Source organism: Chionomys nivalis, chromosome 15 (genome assembly GCF_950005125.1).
Source record: "Chionomys nivalis chromosome 15, mChiNiv1.1, whole genome shotgun sequence".
Taxonomy (NCBI): domain Eukaryota; kingdom Metazoa; phylum Chordata; class Mammalia; order Rodentia; family Cricetidae; genus Chionomys; species Chionomys nivalis.
Window position 1 is genome coordinate 28114552 of NC_080100.1, and position 15172 is coordinate 28129723.

Genomic DNA, 15172 nt, shown 5'->3' on the forward strand with positions numbered 1-15172 from the left:
GGGTAAGGGGCGGGGACAAAGTCGGAGGACCGGGGAAGTGGGGTGAGACGGTGACGTAGGGTGGCCCGAGAACGTGCCTGCCAATGGCTGGGCGGCGAGAGACGGCGAGAGCCAACGGGAGCGGAGTGAGAGGCTCTCTGACCAATTGAAGGTCAGTGAGAGGAGCTAGGGACCAATGGCGACTCCGCGTCCCACTGCTGGGGCGAGATGGTCAAGTGTGGGAGGTGAGCTGGTCCGGGCTTGGGAGGCTGTCAGGTTGCCTAGCAACCACAGCAATGCTTCTCCTGTAAAATATTTGAAGTACTTGATTTGAATTCAATCTTGATGTTTTTCAGTTTCCAGAACAGCGAAGTGAGCCAGCATCACAAGTTAAAGCACACGACTGACTTCACCCTGAATTTCTAAATTTGTAAGTATTCTAAATCCCCAATTTAAAACTGCCTCAGTTCCTAAAGAAATTGCTATTGAGACAGTTCTTCCTGAGTCAACCTAAAATATGCTATTTTAGGGATTGGGCGTCAGTGAGAATGATGCAGGTCTTGCCGAGAAGGAAAGCTGATCCAGTTCAGTGACTTTTTGGGGGGCTTAGGGGAGTCTGGCACCTGGCTCAGTACTCATCGTATCGTCTGAGCTGTGGTAGCTACCAAATAAAACATTTTTTCAATGACGAAAAGGGTATCATGTTTCTCATCATAGTGAATCGCAGGATAAAGACCATCTCACTCTCTCAGAAAGCAGGAGAAGTTCAAACACGACAAATGCTCTCGGAGAGACTCTGAAGGATGACCAGTTTCTACCTTCGAATAGACATGACATGACATACTTGAAATAACTTGTCAACATGAGATCCAACACTGTGTACAATGAATATACGCCATAAAATAAAAAAAAAAAAAAAAAACCAAAGAGTAGTTTCTGCTCTCCTACTCAAATAGAGAAACCATACTGCTTAGCTTAGGGGAGAGTGAATAAGGGAGGCTCAGGGTTGCATTAATTCTTCCTATCTCAATTCCATTACTCACCCAGAACTACTGGTAAGGGCCATTGATAATTCCATGTCTCATACTACTACTGCTATGTGAAGTTTATTGTACACTACAGATGCTGACTCTAAGCAAAACAGCGCTTGCTCCAAAGGGAATAAGAGGTGAGTTGTCCCCCCCCCCCCAAAAATCAAACAAATAAAACAACAACAAAAACTGGACGGTGGTGGCAGACACCTCTAATTCCAGCACTTGGGAGGCAGAGGCAGGCAGATCTCTGTGAGTTCGAGGCCAGCCGGTCTACAAGAGCTAGTACAGGCTCCAAAGCTACAGAGAAACCCTGCCTCGAAAAACAAAACAACAACAACAACAAAAAAAAAAGAGGTGGGTTGTTGGTTTGTTTGTTTGTTTTGTTTCTGGACTAAATATGAGCAGCCATGCCTGGGAACATGGGTTTGTGTTTTCCTGAATGACATGTTCCATCACAGAAGAAGCCACATGAACTGTTGTGGCCTTGGAGCAGAGACAGTGAATGCATTTGCCAAATATTTGGTGGGAACGGCAGGTGGTAGGCTACAGCAACACAGGAAAAAGTCTGCTCTAGGTTTCAGGTGCTATGTGATGACATTTGTCATTTGGGTTGGTGGAAAGAAGTTACCTGCTTTGTTAATACATGCTGACTTTTTTTTGTTTTGTTTCTTTCTTTTTTTTTTTTTTTCAATACAGGATCTCTCTTGTAGAGATAGCTGTCCCTTAACTCGCTTTGTAGGCTAGACTGATCTTGAACTCACCTCTGCCTCCCAAGTGCTGGGATTAAAGGCATGTACCACCACTGCCTGAGCCTCCTGTGGAAGGTTTTACCTGATACTCATCAGGTCAGAGATACAGAGGTGGGTGATGAGTACCTATAAAAAGAGCTAAAGTTAGCTTAAGGTCATTTTGGCACTGGATCTTCAACATTCCAAGTCCCCATAAACCCAAGATAATCAGCCAGTCTACAAGATCTTCAACTGTAATTTTCAAGAAACTCCAGTTCACGTGACCTGGTAACACATTCTCAACAGTAAAGTATCAAAATGTGTTAGACACGGAACCACTGTGGAGCAGTGGTACAAGTTACTTGGAGAGCAAGGTCCGTTCAGTAGGCGCTATGACTCCATTTGATATTGATCTCCATTTTATCCAGGATAATCCTACTTAAAGTTACTAGACGATAAACCGAAAGAGAAAGTCATTGTTTGGTTGTGATAAACAGCATTTTGGGTGGGGTTGGGGAGCTAAATTTCCTGGTATATTGGAACTTTGTCCTTGAAAAGGGATTGCAAATGGTTCCAAGTTCTGGAGTGTACAGTCGGAAATGACTAGCCGGAGAGTCATGAGGATGAACATCTCACACAAGCCGAAATTCCTACCAGGCACACACTGCCTTTTTGATCTAATTAATTTTCAGTGTAACAAGTGACCAACTGGGCAGTGGCACACACCTGTAATCCCAGCACTCAGGAGGCAGAGACAGGCAGATTTCTGTGAGTTCAAGGACAGCCTGGTCTACAAAGTTCCAGAATAATCAGAACTGTTACACAGAAAAACCCTGTCTCGAAAAACACCAAAACCAAACCAAACCAAACAAACAAAAAACCAAAGTGGTCATGGTGATTATTACAAAGTTGAGCAATGGACTACAACATAGGTTAGGGATTAGGTAGTGGTGTCTTCACGGAATTAGAAAAAATTCTCTAGAATTTTTTGAACTATTACAGTAGCACATACTAGACTAAAAATTATCAGCTGTTATCTATGAGTGACGGCAAGATATACATATATTCGTTATGTAAAAGATTTCAAGTTTTCTGAGTCACAAGTTTTGACAAAGCATAGTCAGGTCAATATCTTGGTTAAGACTTGCTAAAAGATGTGTCCTATTAAAAGGTTTTAAAGCTCGGTGGTAAACGTTGTTGGTCAAGCACTTTAGATGCCGTTCATCAAAGGAAGGCTAATCTGTTATAATGCTCTACTTTGGAAGGAAAATGAAGCTTGCTAAAGAGCCGGAAGATATAATGACAGTGTTCTGTGTTATAAATTCACCTGTTGAAACAACATTTACTCTTTCCTTGTTCTATGGCAGGAACTGCATGAAACCTATGCTGTTAGTCAGGCAAGCATTAGCTACATGAGATGTGATGTAAAAGCCATTCCAGATGCTAATCAAATCTTGAAAACCTGGTACACCTAGTACGTATACACACACACACACACACGGGTGAAGGGGTGGCAGTTAAATATCTCAATCATTTAAAATTGGTTTTATATTGTAATGATAACATTTTGGTCACCTTGGGTTATATAAATATATTATTGATTAATTCTATTTGTTTCTTTTTAATTTTTAAAGTGGTTACCAGAAATTGTAAAATTATAGCTGCAGCTTCCATTTGTGGCTCCCGTGTGCTCTAAAGCACAGGAAAGAAAGGAAATGGGAAACATAGACTCTATCCCCAAAGAGAATGTAGTTTAGGTTAGAAGTTGGGAAAAGAGGAAACAGAGCCAGAGACTGGCTTTCGTACCACAACACAAAGACTAAAGGTAAATGCTGTTCTGCCAGAAGTCCGAGCTTTATAGTTTCTGCTTTAGATAATGTAAGCAAGGGGAGAGTGGGAAGAAGCCTCAGGCTCACTAATTATTTCTGTCTCCTCTGGTTTGCACAGCTTTATTTAAGATAGTAGTCAGTCAAATGTTTCATTTCCACATTAAGGCTTTTTCACCTTGAGCCCTCTCCTTGGTAAAATGGCTTCTAGGTTCTCTGGAGCTTTCGGGTTGATGTTTCATCAGCGGAGGGGCTCAGTTTGCGTACTGGGTTTGAGGAATGGCTCTTCCTCCTAATGGATGGCATGCAGACTGACCAGGTCTAGCCTTTGCTGCCCTCCCCCGAATCCTACCCAGCAGCCGCATCACAGTGCTCCCGGCATTCTCTCCACAGCGCTCCCGGCATTCTCTCCGTCTCTTTTGGTTCAGAACCCTTCAACCTCACCTCACCAAGTAGAACTTCAGCTCAGGGCTTCCTACAGAACTTCAGGAGTCAGTCCTTCCGCATCACCCTACCTGAGGGAGCTCTGGTCCTTTTTAGTAGCCCCTTAGTTCTGGCCTATTGCTATGCCCCAAAGTAGGCTTGAGGTTCCTAAGAGGTACTCTCTTCCCCCAGGCCTTTGGAGGATTCTTCATGGGAAATGAGCTGAAAACTCTATGGCCTGAGTGTGGCCAACAACTCAGTTTTGTTTCCAACACTACCTCTCTCTAGGGTGTTATAACTTGTCCTTCCTCTTTCCATAGGTTGCCTTGCTACCATGGGAGCATGCATGAAAGGTATTTTCAATATTGTACAGTTATCAATGAGTGTATAGCTCAAATGCTGCACAAAGAGGCACGCCCAGAGGATAGTAGTTCAAAGGAAGATTATTTAATTCAGCTAGGCCATTATGACTTTCCAGAACAGGTGGTACTCATTCTTTATCGCATTCATAAATCTTTACTGACGTCTGTGGTGTGCCAAGTTCAGGAGTTCCAGGCGGTAAACAAGAAAGATAGGGTTTCTGACTTTACCCTGGTTAGTGGACGAAGACAGAACTTTATGTAAGAAACAGAGGAAATGAGCTGAGTTGTCTTCCAGTGGTACTGTGAAGAAAACAGCATACAGCCAAAAAACAAAAGATGACATTAAAGTGAGGGCGTACGGGAGGTGCTAGGAAGGGTTTCTCTGAAATCGTGACGCTCACCTAGTCTTGAGGGCTGAGAAGTTGCGAGGCTCTCCAAAGCTAGGGACAGAGTGATGGTAGGAAAGAGAGATCTGTATGGGCTGAGGGCCTGAGAAAGGCACAGGCCTGCTGTGTGTGGAGGACTGCAGTCTAAGGCCCATGTGTAAACTGCATTCTGAGAAACAGCAAGTTTTACACACAGCTGATGGGATAGAGGACAGGGCAGAGGGGAGGAGAGGGTGATCATTTCAGAGAAAGGGATCCATAAGCTGCACGATGTGGGAACTGAAACTTAAACCGAGCTGGTAAAGTGAAAGCTACAGGGGACAACAGAGAGCGCTGTGTTGCATTGGGTTTGTTGTGCAAAAACATTGTCGATAGGACAGGATGCAATTGAACCCTTATGTCCTCGAGAAGAAGAGGCATGAGTTAGTTCAGTATTGTGTCCTCCCCACACCGCAGTCCTGACAGCCACCTACTTTGTCAGCATGAGTGTTTGCTGAGTGCCTGCTATTCCCCAGAGAGTATATCAAGTGCCTCACATAAATGGTTCTCCTGTTAACCCCAATGATATGCAAGCCCATTTCCCTACCACCATTTTTTTTAAACAAAAATCACAATTGTGCTCAAAGTTAGTGTAGTCTAGGTAGGAATAAGGTCCCTTGCTGAGCAAGGGACAGTGGGTAATTTCTAGTGTGAGGCCTCAGAGGACAGCATTTCTTATCCTGGTGAATCTTATCACGTGGAAAGATAGATTGGGCTTGGAAGACTTCACTTAGCATCGTTCAAAGACATGTCCATCTTTGAGGGATATACTATATTAACCAGGATAATGGTTTATGAAGTCAGAATGCCAGCTCACTGTTTGGAGTACAAAAAGAGACAACCAAAAATAATCTACATGACTCTCTAGCGCCATTCACCTACAATGCCAAGTAATTATCAAAGTCATGGTTGGCCATCAAATTGAAAAGGGAGGTAGAGCTCCTTTAAGCTGCTGGGTTGAGATAACAAAATGTATTTATTTTCCAATACACTCATCTTCCCAGTCCAGTAGAACTATATCATGACCATAAAGCTACCAACGTTTCCAGTGCTACCTTAGCTCGCCACGGTCAGCATTTATAGCTATGACTTTCTTTAAAAACAAAAATCGCTTCGTGACCAGCCATCTGTATACCTAACCTAATTCTCTAGATCTTTTATCATCATCAGCCATGCTAAAGCCTAATTGTAATGCCCAGGTAACTTTGGGCTTCTTCAATGTGACTCCGCCCGGCTCTGCTGTAATAGGCGCCACCTTCGTCTTTGCATGACCAAGCTTTCAAGTCCTTCAGAGGCACCTCGCTGTAGACGTCACATTTGAAAACATTTACTACTCTCACTTCCTGTGTCAGTTTCTCATTGTTGTGACAAAAATACGTGGGCAAAGCCACTCAAAGGAGGAAGGGTTTGGTTTTGGTGACATCTAAATAAGTGACAAGTTCCTGATGGTGGGGAGGGTGAGGTGGCTCGTCACACTGATGTCTGCAGTCAGGAAGCAGAGAGTGGACAGACCACGAGGCCAGCCTATAACATCTCAAAGCCCATCAGCAACGACCCATTTCCTCCGGTGGGGCTCTGCCTACTAAAGTCATCACACCGACTAAGCAAGTGTCCAACCACAGTGTTTCCCCTCACTTGTGATCTGCGGAAGGAACCTCCTGGGCCAGTAGCCAGCAGCAAGTCGCTTTACTCATGCAGTGCGGTTGCAAACAAGTTCATCCTACATTAGTCACAGAACACAAACAAGCCTGAAGGGTGAGACCAAAAGCCGAGAAATGAGACATTAAAGACCTAAAAGGAATAAATGTAGAGCAAGATATTTTCCGTAGTGCCCCAGCTGACATGACTATATCCATGTTGTTCAATAAAAGCCATTTTACCCACCAGATGACCTTTGCCCTCATTCCAAAGCCTATACGATAAAGTTATTCAAACACTCAACCATCATTAATGCTGACTGGCTACTACCCCCCCTAGACTATTTCTTATTTGGGATTGGATATTTTGATTGTTTTTGAGAAATCCCACGGCACATTACAGGTAGCTATGACCACCTTGGTCTATCTTAGCATATAAACTACGGTGACTTCAATGAGAATGGCTCCTATAGGCTCCTATTTGAATACTCGGTCCCCAGTGAGTAGTCTGCTTAGGAAGGATTCCTGCTGTACAGCAGATTAGGAGGTGTGACCTTGTCGGAGGAGATTTACAAATGGGAGTTGGCTTTGAGGTTTCTAAAGGCCTTGGTAGACCAAATCCCTTTCTCTCCCTTTCCCCCGCTTCCTCTCTCCCCCTGTTTCCTCCCAACTCTTCTGCTGCCTATGGACCAGATACAAGCTCTCAGCTCCTGCTCCAGCATCGTGCCTAACTGCCTGCTGCCCTGCTCCGGGCCATGATGGGTAGCCCTCTGAAACTGTAAACAAGTCTCTAATTAAGTGCCTTATTTAAATAAGTTATGGTATCTCTTTCCATAATCTTCCTTCTGCCTGGGGTTATTGGTCTCCTCCTGCATGCTGCTGTCCTCAGAGCACAAATAAATTGGCTTTTATCTACTTCTTCTTACAGTCTCTACACCTTCCCCTTTTGGCAGCCACTTCTGGTACACCGTGTTCTCCCAAAACACCTTCAGAAGACTTTTGAACTAGTCAAGAAATTCTTTTTATAATCAAACAACCGTTTACTTAACTATACAAGAGGAATGAAGGGCAAACATCACTAGCCCTGAAGGAAGTGCTGTATGCCCAGGGAAGGGTAATTTCCTCCGGCTCTGTGGAAGGAGGCTGTGATATTGCACTCTGTCTTTACCAGGTCACATAAAAGTTTGGGGTGTTCAGGGGAGGCTGACATTTTTCTTCCTCACTCTGATTACTGGGCTGCAGTGTCTATAGGACAGCACCGCTATTGCCTCTGGAGTAGCATGGCATTGAAAGCCGTATATGTGCGCATAAGAACTCACAGCATCTGTGACAGCACCAACAAAATCCGTGCAAGCTAAGTCAGACCAAATCTCAGCACGTAGGGGGAAGTGGGGCACACTATCTTACCCCTAGCTGAGGAGCTATTGACAATTGTTAGCAACTGAGAATGAAGGATTCTCTCTAAGCCCCTGATAAATTAGCCACTGTGGAAGGCCTTATATTCAAGAATACTTGTACAACACAAATTGGCCTACATAGGAGGGGGGAAAGGACACAAAGTTGGGTAAGAAAGGAAGTGTGTGGACCTGGGAAGAGTTAGGGGAGAGAAGGTAAATATGGTCAAAACTCACTATAAATTCTCAATAATAAAAAATTATGTTTTTTTTTAAAAAAAGAAAGCCAGTTTTAGGAAGGTATTGGTGACAGATGTAGGCAGCAGAAAAGCACATCTAAACAAACTTGTTCCTTTTAAGAGAAAAACTTGTTGGAAAAGGAAAGTATCCTGGAATAGTCTGTTGATGCCTGGGAAGAAGACGCGAGATCTCTCTAGCAGAATACTACAACATTATGCAAGTATGAACGAGAATCCTAGTGGCTCCCACAGGTACCATATGAGGGTGAAGAAGAAGGGGCTGTGGTTTGGCCTCACCACCCTGTGGCTTTTGTAGCTGTGTTTCCACATTACTCCTGATTATATCCAAGAGCCATTTCCCCAACAACCGTACCCAAAGGCTAGAAGAAGCGTCAACTATCCCTTTCTAAGTCTCTATGGGGGAACAAAGCAGCTCCTCTTTGACTCTTGCAGACGTCACACTGGGCAAGCATGCATCCTGTGCCCTTTCCTGCATATACCACAAGGGTCAGGATGAGCTCCAGCTTTTCTTAAAAACACTTGTGAATTTGTTCACAGAACAGAAGGTATAAATGGCTGAGGGGTGACCAGCATTGTGTAATGTGGAGGATTCCCCAGTGATGTAACCCTCTTGTGGGCTCCCTCCAGCAGCCTGCTTCCTGTGTGTGGAAATCTGTGCCGAGAGACTCCATGGAGTTTGAGCAATACAGGAGTCTCTGCTAGCAATGGGGTTTTACTTTGGCCCCTCTGGAAGCCCAGTTGGTGGCTATTTAGCTTGATTTGGATACTTACTGGCATGTTGGTCAGTACTCTTTTGGCTGGGAACTAGTTTCATATTGTGTAGCATTCATTTGCTGGTGTGTGGGCCCACATGCTGTGTCATGCATGTGGAAGTAAGAGGACAACCTCTGGGAGTCCACTCTCTCCTTGCACCGTGTGTGTTCCAGAGACTGAACTCGGGTTGTTAGGCTTGGCCACAGTCCCGAGGTTCCCATACATAGGTGGGCCCTGGTGTTTTTAGGCCTTTGTTGATGCATCATGGCAGGAGAGTGTACTGGAGCAAAACTGACCATCTTTTGGCTGGGAAAGGAAGGAGAGAGAGAAGAGGGGTCTTGGGTACCACTGTGTCCTTCAAGGATATTTCCTTATTGACCTGAACACCTCCCACTGGCACTCACCTCCCGAAAATAACGCCACCTCACTGGGAACCAAACCTTAACGCAAGGTCCTCGGGGGACACTTAAGATGTAATCACACGAGTGTATTCTCTCCCATTTCAGAATGTGTGCCTCAGTGATGACATTTTTTTTTTCTTAAGGAGGGTCCATCTTTCCTCAAAACTGCCATCCATATACACTCAGCACTTAAAAATAAGACAAAAATCCCTGTTCCCACAGGGGTTAGTTTCTAGTGGGCTGGGAAGGAATCAGAAGAGGAAATATAACAAGAAATATGAACAGTTTCATTCAGAATTTGTAATGTTCCCAGCAACAGTGCTATCAAGAGACTATCAGTATTTGGATCTCTTGCATCGTGATTCCAGATTTACTCTGTGGCCCTGTTAGCTCTAAGAAAAGAAGTCTGCAGACTTCAAAAGCATTGCTCTTCTAGAGGCATCACAGTCTTAAATTCCAGGTCACTAGTGACAGGTTAGAAAGACACTGCAGGAGAAAAAGGCTTCCACAAGGACTTGGTGCTTGAGGGGGACAGTAGGCAGGCGGGTGGTGGCCCCTGAGGCCAGAAGCTACCTTTTCTAAAGCTGGCTCCTGGCCTCCAGCAGTATCATTTTCTTGTGCAACTAGGGAGTCCCGAGAAACTTTCCCGGCAACGTAGCCACTGTGTCTCCAGCAGATGCCAGAGAACAGGATGCCACAGCAGCGACTACTGCTTTTCGTGAGTCTGAGCTGAACACTCTCTTGCATTCGGAGCCGGCTTAGGCCGTGGCAGAGGACTTCCTTCTGCTGCCTGCCTCACTCAGGGGCAGTGACTGCTCCTTATGCTTGCTATTCCTACATCCTTTAAAGTCTTCTTTACTTCTTGACCTGGCCCCTCAATTACTTCATTCTCTTATTTAGTTTATTCTTTATATTGAAATTTTCTGTTTAAATTACTGTGGGTAAATAAACAAAATATTAAAGCTTGTAGACTATTTCTCTGAAAATACATATGAGACTATTTTCATGAATCTTTTAGAGTCTAAGGCTTAAAGGGATCATCTTGTCAAGTCCTGAAACAACTTGAAGTGACCTAAATTATTGCTTTTACTGCTGCTGAGAGTCAAAATGGAAACCACAGTGTAAGGGGACAGCAATAGTGCCCTTGCTGATGCCAGGCATCAGAATGACAGACTCACCCCTCAGATGTGGTAGACCAGGTCAGGCCTCATTCAGAAGGCGCGGGGGGGGGGGGGGGGTTGGATCTGATAACTGGCAGCCTGATAAGTGGTAGGGAGCTTGCAGGAAGGAGGCCGGGCTGGGCCACACTTATCTACCTGAGTTGTTCTTCCTTCCCTTGAATTAGATGAGTCAGTCCTTCTCCCCAGGGGAAAGAAGCCTCTGGGTACTTAACAGGGACAGGGTAGGATGGCCGGGTATCACACAACAATGCCTTCTCTATGGCTCCCCTTCAACAAAGTTCACATCATTCTCTTGTTACCTCTGTAGATTTCACAAGGACCAAATAAAGCGAAACATAGGCATAACTGTTTTATTTTAATATTTAAAGTTGTGTTCATTAAGTGTGAACATGTGTCCATGTGTGTGAATGTGGACATCTGTGGAGGTCACTAGGAGACAACTTCTCCCTACCATGTGGAACCTGGGCACCAAGCTTAGATTGTCAGGCTTGTTGGCAAATACCTTTACTCCCGGAGCCCATTTTCTTTTGTTTTGTTTTAAAGATGGGCTGTCCTTTTAAAGTTTGTGTTTTACATAAATAAATAATAAATATGTGTATTATGTGATGTACGCACAGCTGAACATGCTATTGTTCTCTACCTTATTCTCTTGAGACAGGGTCTGCAAGCTCCAGTGATCCTCCTGTCTTCCTCCCACTCTCTCAGTGCCGGGGATGCAGGGTGGGGGGAGTGGCCATGACGTCTGGCTTTTTACACAGGTGATGGGATTTCTAACTTAGGTCCGCATGCCTGTGTAGCAAGCATTCTTACCAGCCAAGTCATCTCCCCGGCCCTAAGTCAAGGTATCCTATGTATTCTCTATGTCTATATGTATGTGTACATAGGATCCATAGAATCCTATGAGCAATCGGCCTCAAACTCACAGTTCGGCCACAGTTTCCCAAGAGCTAAGATTACAAACATTGTGTCACCACGCATGGCTCACAGTGGGATTCTAACCCATGTCATTTAAAATTCCATGTTCGTAGCCTCCCAATGTGTGCAACAAAATACGGCCAGGGTTATTTTTGTTTTAACATGGAACTAAGTACAGAAGCCATACCGAACATAGCCACAGGGTGTTGTCACCGAAGCTGACTCTGACTCTGGCTGGTTTAAACAGAAAGGGAGTTTATTGAAATAATGCTGAGTGTCCCAGACAATTTGAAAAGGCGGGAGAGAATGGGAGCATGGTAGACAGGAAAGATGTCTCTAACTCTAACCCTAACCGTAGCCCCCAGTCAGCAGAGGGACCTATGGCTCCAGGACACGGGGCATGTGGTTTGCATCACTAGTTCTGAAGAATCTAAATCTTTCAGGCACTATAAGAAGGTACTCCCAGCTTGCCTTGCTTCAACGGAAGCTCAGGTGGGTCCATCTGACCCGCTGAAGCCACATCACATGACACATGCTTTTTGCCCAGTCCGTAGAGTGATCTGAGAGATTATTTGCTGTTCTGATCTGCTTGTGGGAAGAGACACCAAAAGTCATTCTGGACTGCCGAGAAGCCAGCATTCTCATTGCATCATAGTGAGGATCATAAGCTTGACTGATGAGCATTAACTTCTGAGCCTATTTAGTAAAAGCTGGCTGCTAAGCCCACAGGCAGAGTACCAAATCCTCACCCACGATCACTTTCTTAGAAAAACAAGGTCTACTCAGCAACCAGGTACACATCCGTCTCTTTCAGAATCTACCACTCCACTCCTCCGTGAACCCTGCTTTGTTCTTTATAGGGTGTCACAGAATAGTGGAAAGAGAGCAGAGGAGCCATGTTTAAATCTCAGCTCTGTCATTCACGCGGGCAAATGACTTGACTTTTTTGAGGTTCAGTTCTTCACTGGTAAATTGAGAATGGTATCTGTTTGGATACCTATAACGCACTTAAGATTCCTATTACAATGGGTGCTCCATAGATGGTAGCTGTTAATGCAACGGTGATAAGTGATTGGTTGCATCAGAGTCCTCGTGTGGGGCAGACATCCCACTAAACCTACTTCCATTACCAGACTGGAATAGAGGAAACATCTAACATATGGTTGGGTCAATTTTTATATATCAGTTTTCCATTTTTCCCATTCTCGTGATTTGCTGTTGCTTTTTGGTATTGAAGATTGAATGTGGAGCCTGGCATATTTTAAGTTTCTATCATCCTTCTTGCAGTCTGGTTGACTCCGGAGTTTAACTAAACCCAAAGCCTGGAGAACTCTAGTCTTTAGGCTGTGTCAGTTTCTCTCGTGTTTGTTCTAGTTTACGTCTGTCTTGGGGTTTTGCACTTGCCATTCTTCTACAAGTCCCAGAACTTCAGACTGCTGACGCTTTCAGAACTCAGCTCAACGACCACAAGAAACAGATGTTTTCTTTACCATTGGCTCCCTTCTCTTGTTGCCATGGTCAAAATACCTAGCACGAGTCAGCTTTGGAAAAGAGGACGTTATCCAGCTTCAGTTTGAGAGGCTTCATCCCATCATGACAGGGAGAGCGTGGCAGCAGGTTCATCAGGAAGCAGAGAGCAGACAGGAAGTGAATTCGAGCTATGAAATCTCAAGCCTCTCTTAGTGATCCACTTCTTCCCACAGGCTCCATATCTTAAAGGTTCCACAGTCTTCTAAAACAGCACCCCAGTTAGGGATCAGTTGTTCAAACACATGAGCCCATGCGGATACAGCACATTCAAACCCCTTCCTTAGCCAAACTATCCTATCCTGAGTTTTCAAGGGCTGCTCACAAAAGCGAGGGAGCTTAAGCAATACATCCAGATGTTGCTTTGAATGGCTTGAATGAGTATATCAAGTTATTATTGTATTTTCTGGTACTGCCAACTGATTTTCACAATCCTAACTCAGATTGTAGTGAATGTTTGATTTTTCCCAAAGGTTCCTGAAAATCTGGCGGTAAATTTTTACATTCTCTGATTTTCCCCATAGAAACACTAAGAAGTTTTCAGATAGCTTATCATGCATCAAGTGATGTTAGTATGGTCTATTAGGTCATTACCACTATAACATTTTCATTCTTGCTTTCCTGTTTTAGGCTTTCTATCCTTGCAGACTGGTGCGTTTTTAGAAAATACATGTATAAGCATTGTATTTGATTTTCACAAAGGAACAGATGGCATTATGTTCCTGGGGCCAGGTACCCAGGTCCAAAGATGGTAGAAACGAGACTGGTCAGGCAAAGTATTTATTGGGACTTAATCCAGATGGGGTGCAGTGTGGATTGGGGGGTGGTGGCTTCCTGAAAGAGAGGAACAAGGAGATAGCTCTAAGAGCAGTTGCTGCTCAAAGTTGCCATCTAGGTCTTCCATAAAGTGACAGGATACAAACAGGGTCCTGTCCTAACTGGCCAGCATCTACGCTCAGTTGGAGGTGGCTCACTGGTCAGCTTTGTCTTCAGAGCTCTCTCTCTTCATGGAATGCATGTCAACCATCACTGGGCCTTGAAGCCCTGCCTCTCCTGAGGGGAGGAGATCAGTGTGTCTCTTGCTAAAGAAATCCTCCTCACCCAATTATCCCTGAAGCATTATTGCCTCAAGTAGTGCAGTGTTCAGCCAGAAAAATAGAACCAACAAGACTCATATATTAAGAGATTTGCTTCAAGAAATTGGCTTATGTGTTACCTTATAATCTTCTTTAATATTGCCCAACTGTACTTGGTTACATCAAAAAAAAAATCCATAAAAACAAAAAAAGAAAACCTCAGCAACATCTACATTAGTGTTTGCCTGAGTAACCAGGAGCTGTAATGTAGTCTAGGTGACAAATAAAACAGACTATTACACCCTTCTTAGGGTTTGGGTGTTGTTAGAATTGCTGAAACCAGTCCTTCCCTTTGAAAATGAGAAGCATCTTAACATTAGGGTTCACATTGAAAACTTATGTTTACCTCACTAATTTGATTTCCATGTATATAATTTTGGTTCTTGGTATGAGAAATCAATGAACCCCTTGTAGACTCTCCGGAAGCTCTTAACTCACCCCCTGCTTACTCTGTAATGGAGTATTCAGGGCATCTTTTGACCTCTCTTCCATTCTCAAACTCCCCTAACTCAAAGAGCGTTATTTGCTCTTTCTCTTTGGTTCTCGTGTTCTCCTCCTTGCTCATTAAAGCTCAAATATTACTGGGGTGGAAAGGACTGAAAAGAAGGGAGGTCTGAACATTTCCCCAATCTCCATCACACTTGAATCCAACCCAGTAAAGCAAAGTTGATGTCACACTGTAGAACGGAATATCCGTGCCGGCAAGAAAAGAAAGCGTTATCCTGACACGACTGAGGTATTTCTGAGCCTCGCCAACCTAGTGAGCAGAAATTATTTTTCAGTTATATTCAGTGTGAGCTCTAGGGCCCGAGGACGCTCTCCTGGTTGTGCCCAGGGGTCTTGCTATCTTAATTCCCCAAGGCCTAGAGGAAATCGTCGCTCTGAGGGGCACCTGCATCTTCAGGACTCTTCTCATAGCTGTTCATATTGGAGTGCAGAGTATGCAGTCCTCAATGTTTCCAAACTGACCCTGGGGCCACACTGCAGCATTTAACGGACACTCAAGTGCTGGGAATTTGTCACTTGTCACCTCTTGTATAGAGCACTAGCTGCTGTTGTTTTTAATATATATTAAATCCACACAACTTTTTAGTTCTGTTTTTTCCCCCACTATCTGTTTGCAGATAAACAAACCAAAGGTCACTACAGGGATTCCAATCAAGGCCTGTTTGACCACAGCAACCCAGTATT